The following is an 8865-nucleotide window of genomic DNA, read 5'->3' as shown; positions in this document are numbered from 1 at the left end:
CTGTGTGGTGTGGCGGACACACTCCTGTATTTATGAATGTAGTCTGTAAATAAAATTACCTGGGACCATGGAGCCTTTAGGGTCCACAGCGGTCTTGTCTCTCGACCATCCGCAGTCAATGTGTGTTTTATTACATTTACATTTTTTTACCAACTGTTTCCATGTCATTTCAACCCCAAAAAATCTATGTGATGACGTTGAATCAACGTGGAAAACTGATTGGAATTGCAAAAAGTAATCAACTTAAGGGCATTTCAACTTTGAACCTAAATCCAATGGCATGGTGAAATGTTTTGTTGAATTCACGTTAGTTGAAAACTCAACTAGACGTTGAACTGATGTCAGTGTCAAGTTGGTAGTCATTTAGCAGACACTCTTATCCAGAGCGGTTTCTAATTAGTGCATTCATCTTAAGATACCTAGGGGGTGGGAGGTGCCATGGGATTTATTTAAAGAGCAACTTTTTTTCTGTAGTAAAAGTGTAAATGCCCGTGGTAAATGTGGTTTGACTTTGGATACCCCTATGGGGCTAGTTAGGGAGCATTAGTAAATTACACAATGTATATGAGACAATATGTAAAAATTTCAATAGCTCCAAATTTCAATGACTTAAAAATGTCAAACCTACTATAAATTGTAGAAATGTATATACAAATATTGAAAGCAGTTAATGAGAAAACGAATAGGTGTGCAACATGAACATATTGTCTCATTTACGTTGTGTAATTTATTGAAGGCCCCTAACTAGCCCCGGAGATAGGCTATCCAAAGTCAAACCAATGTTGCTATGGTCGCACCAGCTGGCTGAAGCTAATTGCTGAAATAATTTGGTTAACTCTTCCCACCTGCAAACACACACATGGGTCATCCACATCAAACCACACCCCAATACAAACTCATGTTTGAGTTCAATCATTGCCACGAGCGTTTCTTGATTAACCAATCTAAAATGATGCCAAATCAGGAACTGCAGTCATCCTTTAAGATACACTAAAGAGGCACGGTTTTGAATGTTTTCGGAAGATGGGCAGAGACTCCACTGTTCTGACATTAAGGGGAAGCTTGTTCCATAATGATGATGACCAATGTTGAATGCTACTGTCTGTGGGGTTATTCAGCACAGAGAAGAGATTTTATTAGGCGACGAGAAAGAGAGTGAGAGACAGTGTTGGTATGTATGCCTCTCTAGCTTGTTAAAGCTCTGGTGCATAGTTAGTGTTATATCTTGATTTGCCCCAAGGTCTACCGCACAAAAGACATGGGCAATCACAGCAAGTTGTGACACAGCCTAGGAAAGAACCAGGGTCTGTAGTGACGCATCTAGCACTGCACTGCCTTAGACCCCTGCACCACTCTGGAGGCCAGATGCAAGGAATCAAAGAAAAACTTTTGAGGAAGAGCCATGCTGACCGATTTGAGGGGAAGAAACGAGAACCAAGATGTACATCCATCGTTTATTTTTTAATTTATTTAACATTTGATTTAACAAGGCAAGTCAATTAAGAAAAATGTCTTATTTACAATGAACAAAGATGAACATCCATTTCAGAGCCGGGATAAAGCTACGATGGGATGAAAGACAAGCTTGCCATAATGGCTACCGATAACATGATGAATGATAATAGAGATACATGATACACATTTAACTTCTGACAATTGAAACCATGTGGCACTTCCCTCTGACATTGTAGCCAGTCCAGTTGCTATATCTTATTGAGATAAAACGAAAACTACAGTGCCTGAGTCTCAAATGGCATCCTATTCCCTACATAGTGTTCTACATTTGACCACAGCCATATGGACTCTTGTCAAAAATATTACTTAAGGTCAAGCTCCTCAATAGGTTGCCATTTGGAAAGGAAACAGTATCTTCTGTGTTGGGTGGTACCAATGGAGCCAACCACGCTAATAACCTTTCACTTGAGTAGGTGGAAGAACACACACAGCTCAGGGAACACACACATTTAGCAATAAAAAGCAGGTGATGTCAGTGTTAAGTGAAAGCAAAGGGGGAGGTGGAGGGGATTAAGGAGGTAAGCGAATGGGTAAAAGGATCGACAGAGGGAGAAAGGAGGGAAAGCAGGGTAGATGGAGTTGGAAATGCAGAGGGAGAGCAGTAGAGAGAGAGGAGGGGAGGAACTGGTTTCTGGGTAGAGATGGTATCATGTTTTTGTTGTTGTCATGCAGGTCTCGCCTGCTGTGTCACCAACGCGGCTGCAGGCTGCAAGGCACTGGACAGGAATTCATTTGAATATAAACACTTAATCAATTTCTCCCCCCGGAGAACTAACAAGATAATTATCCCCATATGTAGCGGAGCAACATCCTACACACACAGGCATACACACACGTGCACTGGCATACACGTTACACTCACTAACATGCACTACCATAGGCACACACACACGTATTGAAGTCAATGTACACAGAGGAGGACGGAAGCTAGCTGTCCTCCGGCTACACCATGATGCTACCCTACAGAGTGCTGTTGAGGCTACTGTTAGCCTTCATTGCAAAGCAGTGCATTTGAATCTATTATTTGGTGACATTAATATATTTAGTATTGTTTCATCTAAAAAGGATCATATTTTAAATATTGTACTTTTTTATATGACATTCACTGAGGAGGATGGTCCTCCCCTGTGCCTCCACTGAATTACACACACACACACACACACACACACACACACACACACACACACACACACACACACACACACACACACACACACGCACATGTCTTGGTGCAGCTGTAGAACAGACCACTATTGAGTGAATTAACAGTAGGGCGTGTGTGTGAGGCTGGGGGAAGAGAAGAGGACAAGGAGATTTCTGGGATATGGCTGGGTTCTGACATTATGTCTGACATTATGACACTGTTGTAGTTGTGCTGGAGAAAAGAGAGGGAATGAGAGGAATGAGAGACTGAAGAAAAGAAGATGAGAAATTGAGAGAAACTAGCTGAAACTACTCACGCTAAGCAGTCCTGCTGGAAGGAAAGAGGGAAAGAGGGACAGAGAGAGAGATTGAGAGAGAGGGAACTCAAGCAAAAGAAAGAAGCCTCTGTCGCCTGTTCTCCCTCTCTTCACTAGTTCAATAATTTGCTCTCATGCATTCCCCCATCCACCCACCACTCCTCTCTCCCTCCCTCTCGCTCTCTCCATCCCTTCATCTGGATATGGTTAGAGAGGCATGCTCCCTTCAGGGCCAGGAACCTGGGGTATTTCCTGAGAGCAAGCAGGGAGAGACAGGAGAGGAAGGGGGCAGTCAGCCAGAACTGGGCCCGAGGAGGAAACCAAAACCCAGAAAGAGAAACAGAGGGTGGAAGGGAGGGAGGGGGAAAAGAAAGGAGAGTCAAACTCAACTGAATGGAGGCCCGGCCGACTCCACATCTGGCTTTGATTTGAAAGGGAGAGAGAGAGGAAGGGGGGGTGATGGTGTATACAGCGTGAAGGAGGAGAGGATAGAGGATTTTATTTCTGGCACTTGTTTGGTTCTAGAGTGATTGACCTATTTTTTTCCTCTTTCTCTCTCGTTTTTTATTGCTTTCTGTATCTCCTTGCGCTCTGACTTTAATGAGTTGGTCCAGGTCTCAGGAGACAAAGCAGAAGCAGCAGCAGTCTGAGCAGCCATTTGCTCATTTTCTCATTTTTACTCTGTCTGTGTGCTTCTTCTGTCTCTCCTATCTCTGCTCTGTCCCACTCCTCACTCCTACTCCCTCTACATACTGTACATGCGCACGCACGCCAGCACACCACACACACACACACACACACACCTCTACACATACTTAGACACACACAAGTGCAATCATACCCACAAATTGAAACACATACTCAAACACACTCAAACCTCATACATCATGTCGGCCATTTCCATATCATACCCTACATAGAGACACACGGGAAGTAGGTGTGCTGTCGGACCGAGTTCTGCATACCACAGTCTGGTAGCCCAGCCAGCAATGTTGCAGGGGCAAAGAAGGGGAGAGTGGTGAGGGTATGAAGGAGGAGAGGGGGTGAAAGTGGCTTGTTTGGTGGGGAGGGGGCAAGGTTGGTTGTGGATGGACTTGGATAACTCAACCCCCCCATCTCCCATGACAGACATCTCCCCCCAGGGTTCAGCCTATAGCTGGCCCCCAAACCCTCTTCCCTCCAGTCCAGGCGGTAGGAAAGACAGACAGAAACACAGCAGAGCAGCGCAGCAGACATAGAAAGCAGAAATACAGAGGCGCACGTGCGTCGGACACGTAACAGCCGTTGTAACGCCATGCCAACTTTGGGTGTGTGCACGTGTGTCTATAAACACAGCGCCAGTATGCATGGAGAATAGACACAAATCAATGTACATCTAACATTTCACACTTTCTTCTCCTGGCATGTTCAGTGCAGGAACTTCGGCTCTAATATACACTGTCTGGAACAGTTGATCTCTCCACTTGGTTTTCCCATGGAGCCTCACTTCTTCCTGCTGTTCTCTTTCTTATTTCTCCCTCTCTCTGTCTTTTATCTTTTATTTATTTCTCTTTCTTGCTCTCACGCTCTCTCTTTGTCACGCTCTGATCTGTTTCACCTGTCCTTGTGATTGTCTCCACCCCCCTCCAGGTGTCGCCCATCTTCCCCATTATCCCCTGTGTATTTATACTGGTGTTCTCTGTTTGTCTGTTGCCAGTTCGTCTTGTTTGTCAAGTCAACCAACGTTTTTGTTTCAGCTTCTGCTTTTCCCGTCTCTCTTTTCTCGACTTCCTGATTTTGACCCTTGCCTGTCCTGACCCTGAGCCCACCCGCCTGACCACTCTGCCTGCCCCTGAGCCTGCCTGCCTGCCGTCCTGTACCTTTGCTCCACCTCTGGATTACCAACCTCTGCCTGACCTGACCCTGAGCCTCCCTGCCGTCCTGTACCTTTTCCCCTGTTGCTGTAAGAAAAATTGTTACTTCGACATGGTCTGCATCTGGGTCTTACCTTTATCCTGATAGTATGAACTGGCCATGACTGACCTAGCAGACCCGGGCCCGCTGCGCAACGCCATCTCCTCCCAAAGAGTCACTATCGGGAGACACGAGGAACTGCTTTGTGGCCTCACGGAGGGGGTCCAAACGTTGGCTGAACGCCATGACCGGGCATTGGACAGTTTGCTGGAGCAATTCTGTGGGTTGTCTGGGAGGGAGCCTATCACCCCCCTCCCCCTCGGAATGCTTCAATGGAAAGTCAAACATTTGTTGGACATTTCTTGCAGTGTGCCCTCATTTTAGAGCTTCAGCCTTCCTCCTTCCCTTCGGATCACTTCAAGATAGCCTATCTCATCACGCTGATGTCCAGGAGGGCTCTCACCTGGGCTACTGCTGTATGGGAACAGCAGCTGGCCATATGCGTTAGTCTGGAGGGGTTCGTGAGAGAGGTGAAGAAGGTTTTTTATGCCCCGTTCTCCGGGAGAAAAGCTGCCCAGAAGCTAATCCAGCTTCGGGAGGACTCTTGCAGTGTGGCCGACTATGCAGTGGATTTCCGCACATTGGCAGCGGAGAGCACTTGGAAACAGGAAACACGGATCTCGATTCCCTCATCGCTTTGACCATCCGAATCGATGGGAGACTATGGGAACAACGGAGGGAGAGGAAATTTGACTTCGCTCGCACGTCCTAGTCATCCCGGAAGTCCCCGATGATCCCGTTGCCAAGAGAATCCGAGGCTTCCCAACCTTCCCAGAGAGTCGCCGAAGACGTCTGAGTCACCGCTTCCTGAGCCTATGCAACTTGGCTATCGCCAGCGGAACAGCAGGGTGGCAGGTAGCGTAGTGGTTATGGCGTTGGGCCAGTATCAAAAGGTTGATAGGTTGAATCCCTGGGCCCTGACAAGGTGAAAATCTGTCATTCCCTGAACAAGGAGGTTATCCCACTGTTCCCAAGTCGTCATTGTAAATAACAATTTGTTCTTAACTAACTTGTTCGGTTAAGTTTAAAAAAAAATACAGGATCAACACAAAGAGTTATCTGTATTGTGGCCTCTTGTCCTTTAAAGAGATCAGGCTCACTAGTAGGAGCTAGTACTCTGGTGTCAGGAAATCACAGCGAGACTATTCAAGTGTCCTCAGATCCCCGTGGTATTGGGATTCTCCTGGTTCCAGCTACACAATCCCCTCATCAACTGGTCTACTGGTGCCATCATGGGCTGGAGTCCATTCTTCCACGCCCAGCATCTGAAGTCAGCGCAACCTGCCCCAGGACGTCTTCCTGGGGGCTCTGAAGGTGCCCGGACCTCTCCGCCATTCCCAGGGAGTACCAGGGCCTTGTGGACTGCATAATTTACCTTCTCCCTCGCATCACTCTGTCTGGGGACGACTGTACTCGATATCAGAACTGGAGATATCTTTGTGGAGAAGAAGAACAAGACCCTGCACCCATGCATCGACAACCGGGGACTAAATGACATAATGGTGAAGTTCCTCAACCTTCAAGCCACTCCAGGGGTCCACTGTGTTTTCCAAGCTGGATCTACAGAATGCCTACCACCTAGTACGTATACAGGAGAGGGATGAGTGGAAGACTGCCTTCAACATGGCCAGCGGCCACTATGAGAATTTGGTCATGCCATTTGGCATTACCAACGCCCCTGCTGTGTCCCAGGCACTGATAAATTATGTTCTCCGCAACATGTTGACCCGTGCCGTCATCAATCATCAATCTACGTTGATGACATCTTTGTCTTCTCCCACTCCCCCCAAGAACATGTGCTCCACATCCGACAGGTTCTTCAACGCTTCCTGGAAACCAGCTGTTTGTTAAGGCAGAGAAGTGCAAGTTCCATTGATCCATCTCCTTTCTGGGGTACATCATCTCCGCTGGGAGTGTCCAGATGGATCCCGGGAAGGTGAGAGTGGTGGTGGATTGGCCTCAGCCTTCGTCCAGGTTGCAGCTGCAATGTTTCCTGGGGTTCGCCAACTTCTATCACCTCTTCATGCGGGGTTACAGCATCCTGGCTTCCCACCTGTCAGCACTCACCTCTCCCAAGGTTCCATTCACATGGTCCCTTGCTGTGGACCGGGTGTTCCGGGACCTCAAACACCGCCTCACCACTGCTCCCATCTTGGTTCATCCTGACCCTTCCCATCAGTTCATGGTGGAGGCCGATGCATCTAATATAGGAGCGGGGCAGTCCTGTCCCAGCGTTCTGCCCTGGACCTGAAGCTACATTCCTGTGCCTTCTTCTCCCATTGCCTCAAAGCCACAGAGAGAAACTATGATGTGGGAAATCGTGAGCTTCTCGCAGTTAAGATGGTGTTGGAGGCACTGGCTGGAAGGGGCGGAACACCCGTTCATTGTATGGACCGACCACAAAAATCTGGAGTATCTCTGCACCGCCAAATGCCTCAACTCCAGGCAAGCTAGATGGGCCCTGCTGTTCACACAGTTAAACTTCTCCCTCCCATATCGGCCGGAATCCAAGAATGTTAAGCCGGATGCACTGTCTCGCCATTATAGCCCCACCGCTGTTACCCTGGAGCCCGAGACCATCCTTCCCACCTCGTGCGTGGCCACGGCACTCAGCTGGTGTACAGGGAAACAGGTCCGGGAGGCACAGCGGTCCCAGCTGAACCCCAGGGGGGGGTCTTGATAACCGGATGTTCATGCCTGACTCCCGCCGGACCCTGGCTTTTGTGCGACGACGGTTCTGGTCCCTGACGTCTCTGCATTCATCACCGCTTGCAAAGTGTCACAAAACAAGACTCCTCTACAAGTTTCGGCCTCTCCCCAAACTACCCACTGCCAAGGAGACAGCCCAGCTCGTGGTGCAGCACGTCTTCCGGATCCATGGACTGCCAGTTGACATGTTGACATCAACATGGTCTCTGAGCGGGGCCAACCAGAATCTAGAGACTACTCTTCGCAGCCTAGTCTCCGCCAATCCAACCACGTGGAGTCAGAAACTGGTGTGGGTTGAGTGTTGACCCACAACACCCTTCCTTGCTCTGCCACAGGTCTCTCGGCCTTCGAGTGTTCCTTGGGATATCAGCCTCTGTTCTTCCCCGAACAAGAAGAGGAAGTCAGCAATCCCTCTGCCCAGATGTTCATCCGCTGCTGTCACTGTACCTGGAAGAGAGCCCGGGCCACTCTGTTGAAGACCACATCCAGGCGACAAGCGGATCACCACCAGACCCCTGCTCCACGCTATTGGCTCGGCAGAGGGTAAGGCTCTCCACCCGGGACCTGCCCCTCCAGTTGGAGTCACATAAACTTTCCCCCGTTTCATTGGCCGTTCCCCATCTCTAGAGTCATTAGCCCCCCTGCTGTTGATCTTCTGTTACCCAGTACCCTCTGTATTTACCCTACTTCCCATGTGTCTAGGATTAAGTCCTTGTCTCACAGCCCTTTGTCTTCTGTTTCCAGACCCCTCCTCCCCGTGTCATCGATGGCCATCCGGCGTACATGGTGAGACGCCTTCTGAGTGTTCGACCACGGGACAGGGGTTTCTAGTACCTGGTTGACTGGGAGGGTTATGGCCCAGAGGAGAGATGCTGGGTCCCTGCTAAAGACATCCTAAATGAATGGTTTAGTAATAGGACATTTTTTTTATAATTTCATAGGCTGACTGTACCTTTAGCTATACAGAATATGTTTTATTTTACATTCATTTAACTAGGCAAGTCAGATAAGAACAAATTCTTATTTTCAATGACGACCTAGGAACAGTAGGTTAACTGCCTGTTCAGTGGCAGAAAGACAGATTTGTACCTTGTCAGCTCGGGGATTTGAACTTGCGACCTTCCGGTTACTAGTCCAACACTCTAACCACTAGGCTACCCTGCCGCCCCGGGTTTCCTTCTCCTCCCCTCTCTCCTTCATTCCTTTCTCAAGCACACAGAGTGATGGG

The sequence above is a fragment of the Oncorhynchus masou genome, chromosome 11 (genome assembly GCF_036934945.1).
Source record: "Oncorhynchus masou masou isolate Uvic2021 chromosome 11, UVic_Omas_1.1, whole genome shotgun sequence".
NCBI classification, from domain to species: domain Eukaryota; kingdom Metazoa; phylum Chordata; class Actinopteri; order Salmoniformes; family Salmonidae; genus Oncorhynchus; species Oncorhynchus masou.
This window is presented reverse-complemented; position numbering follows the sequence as displayed.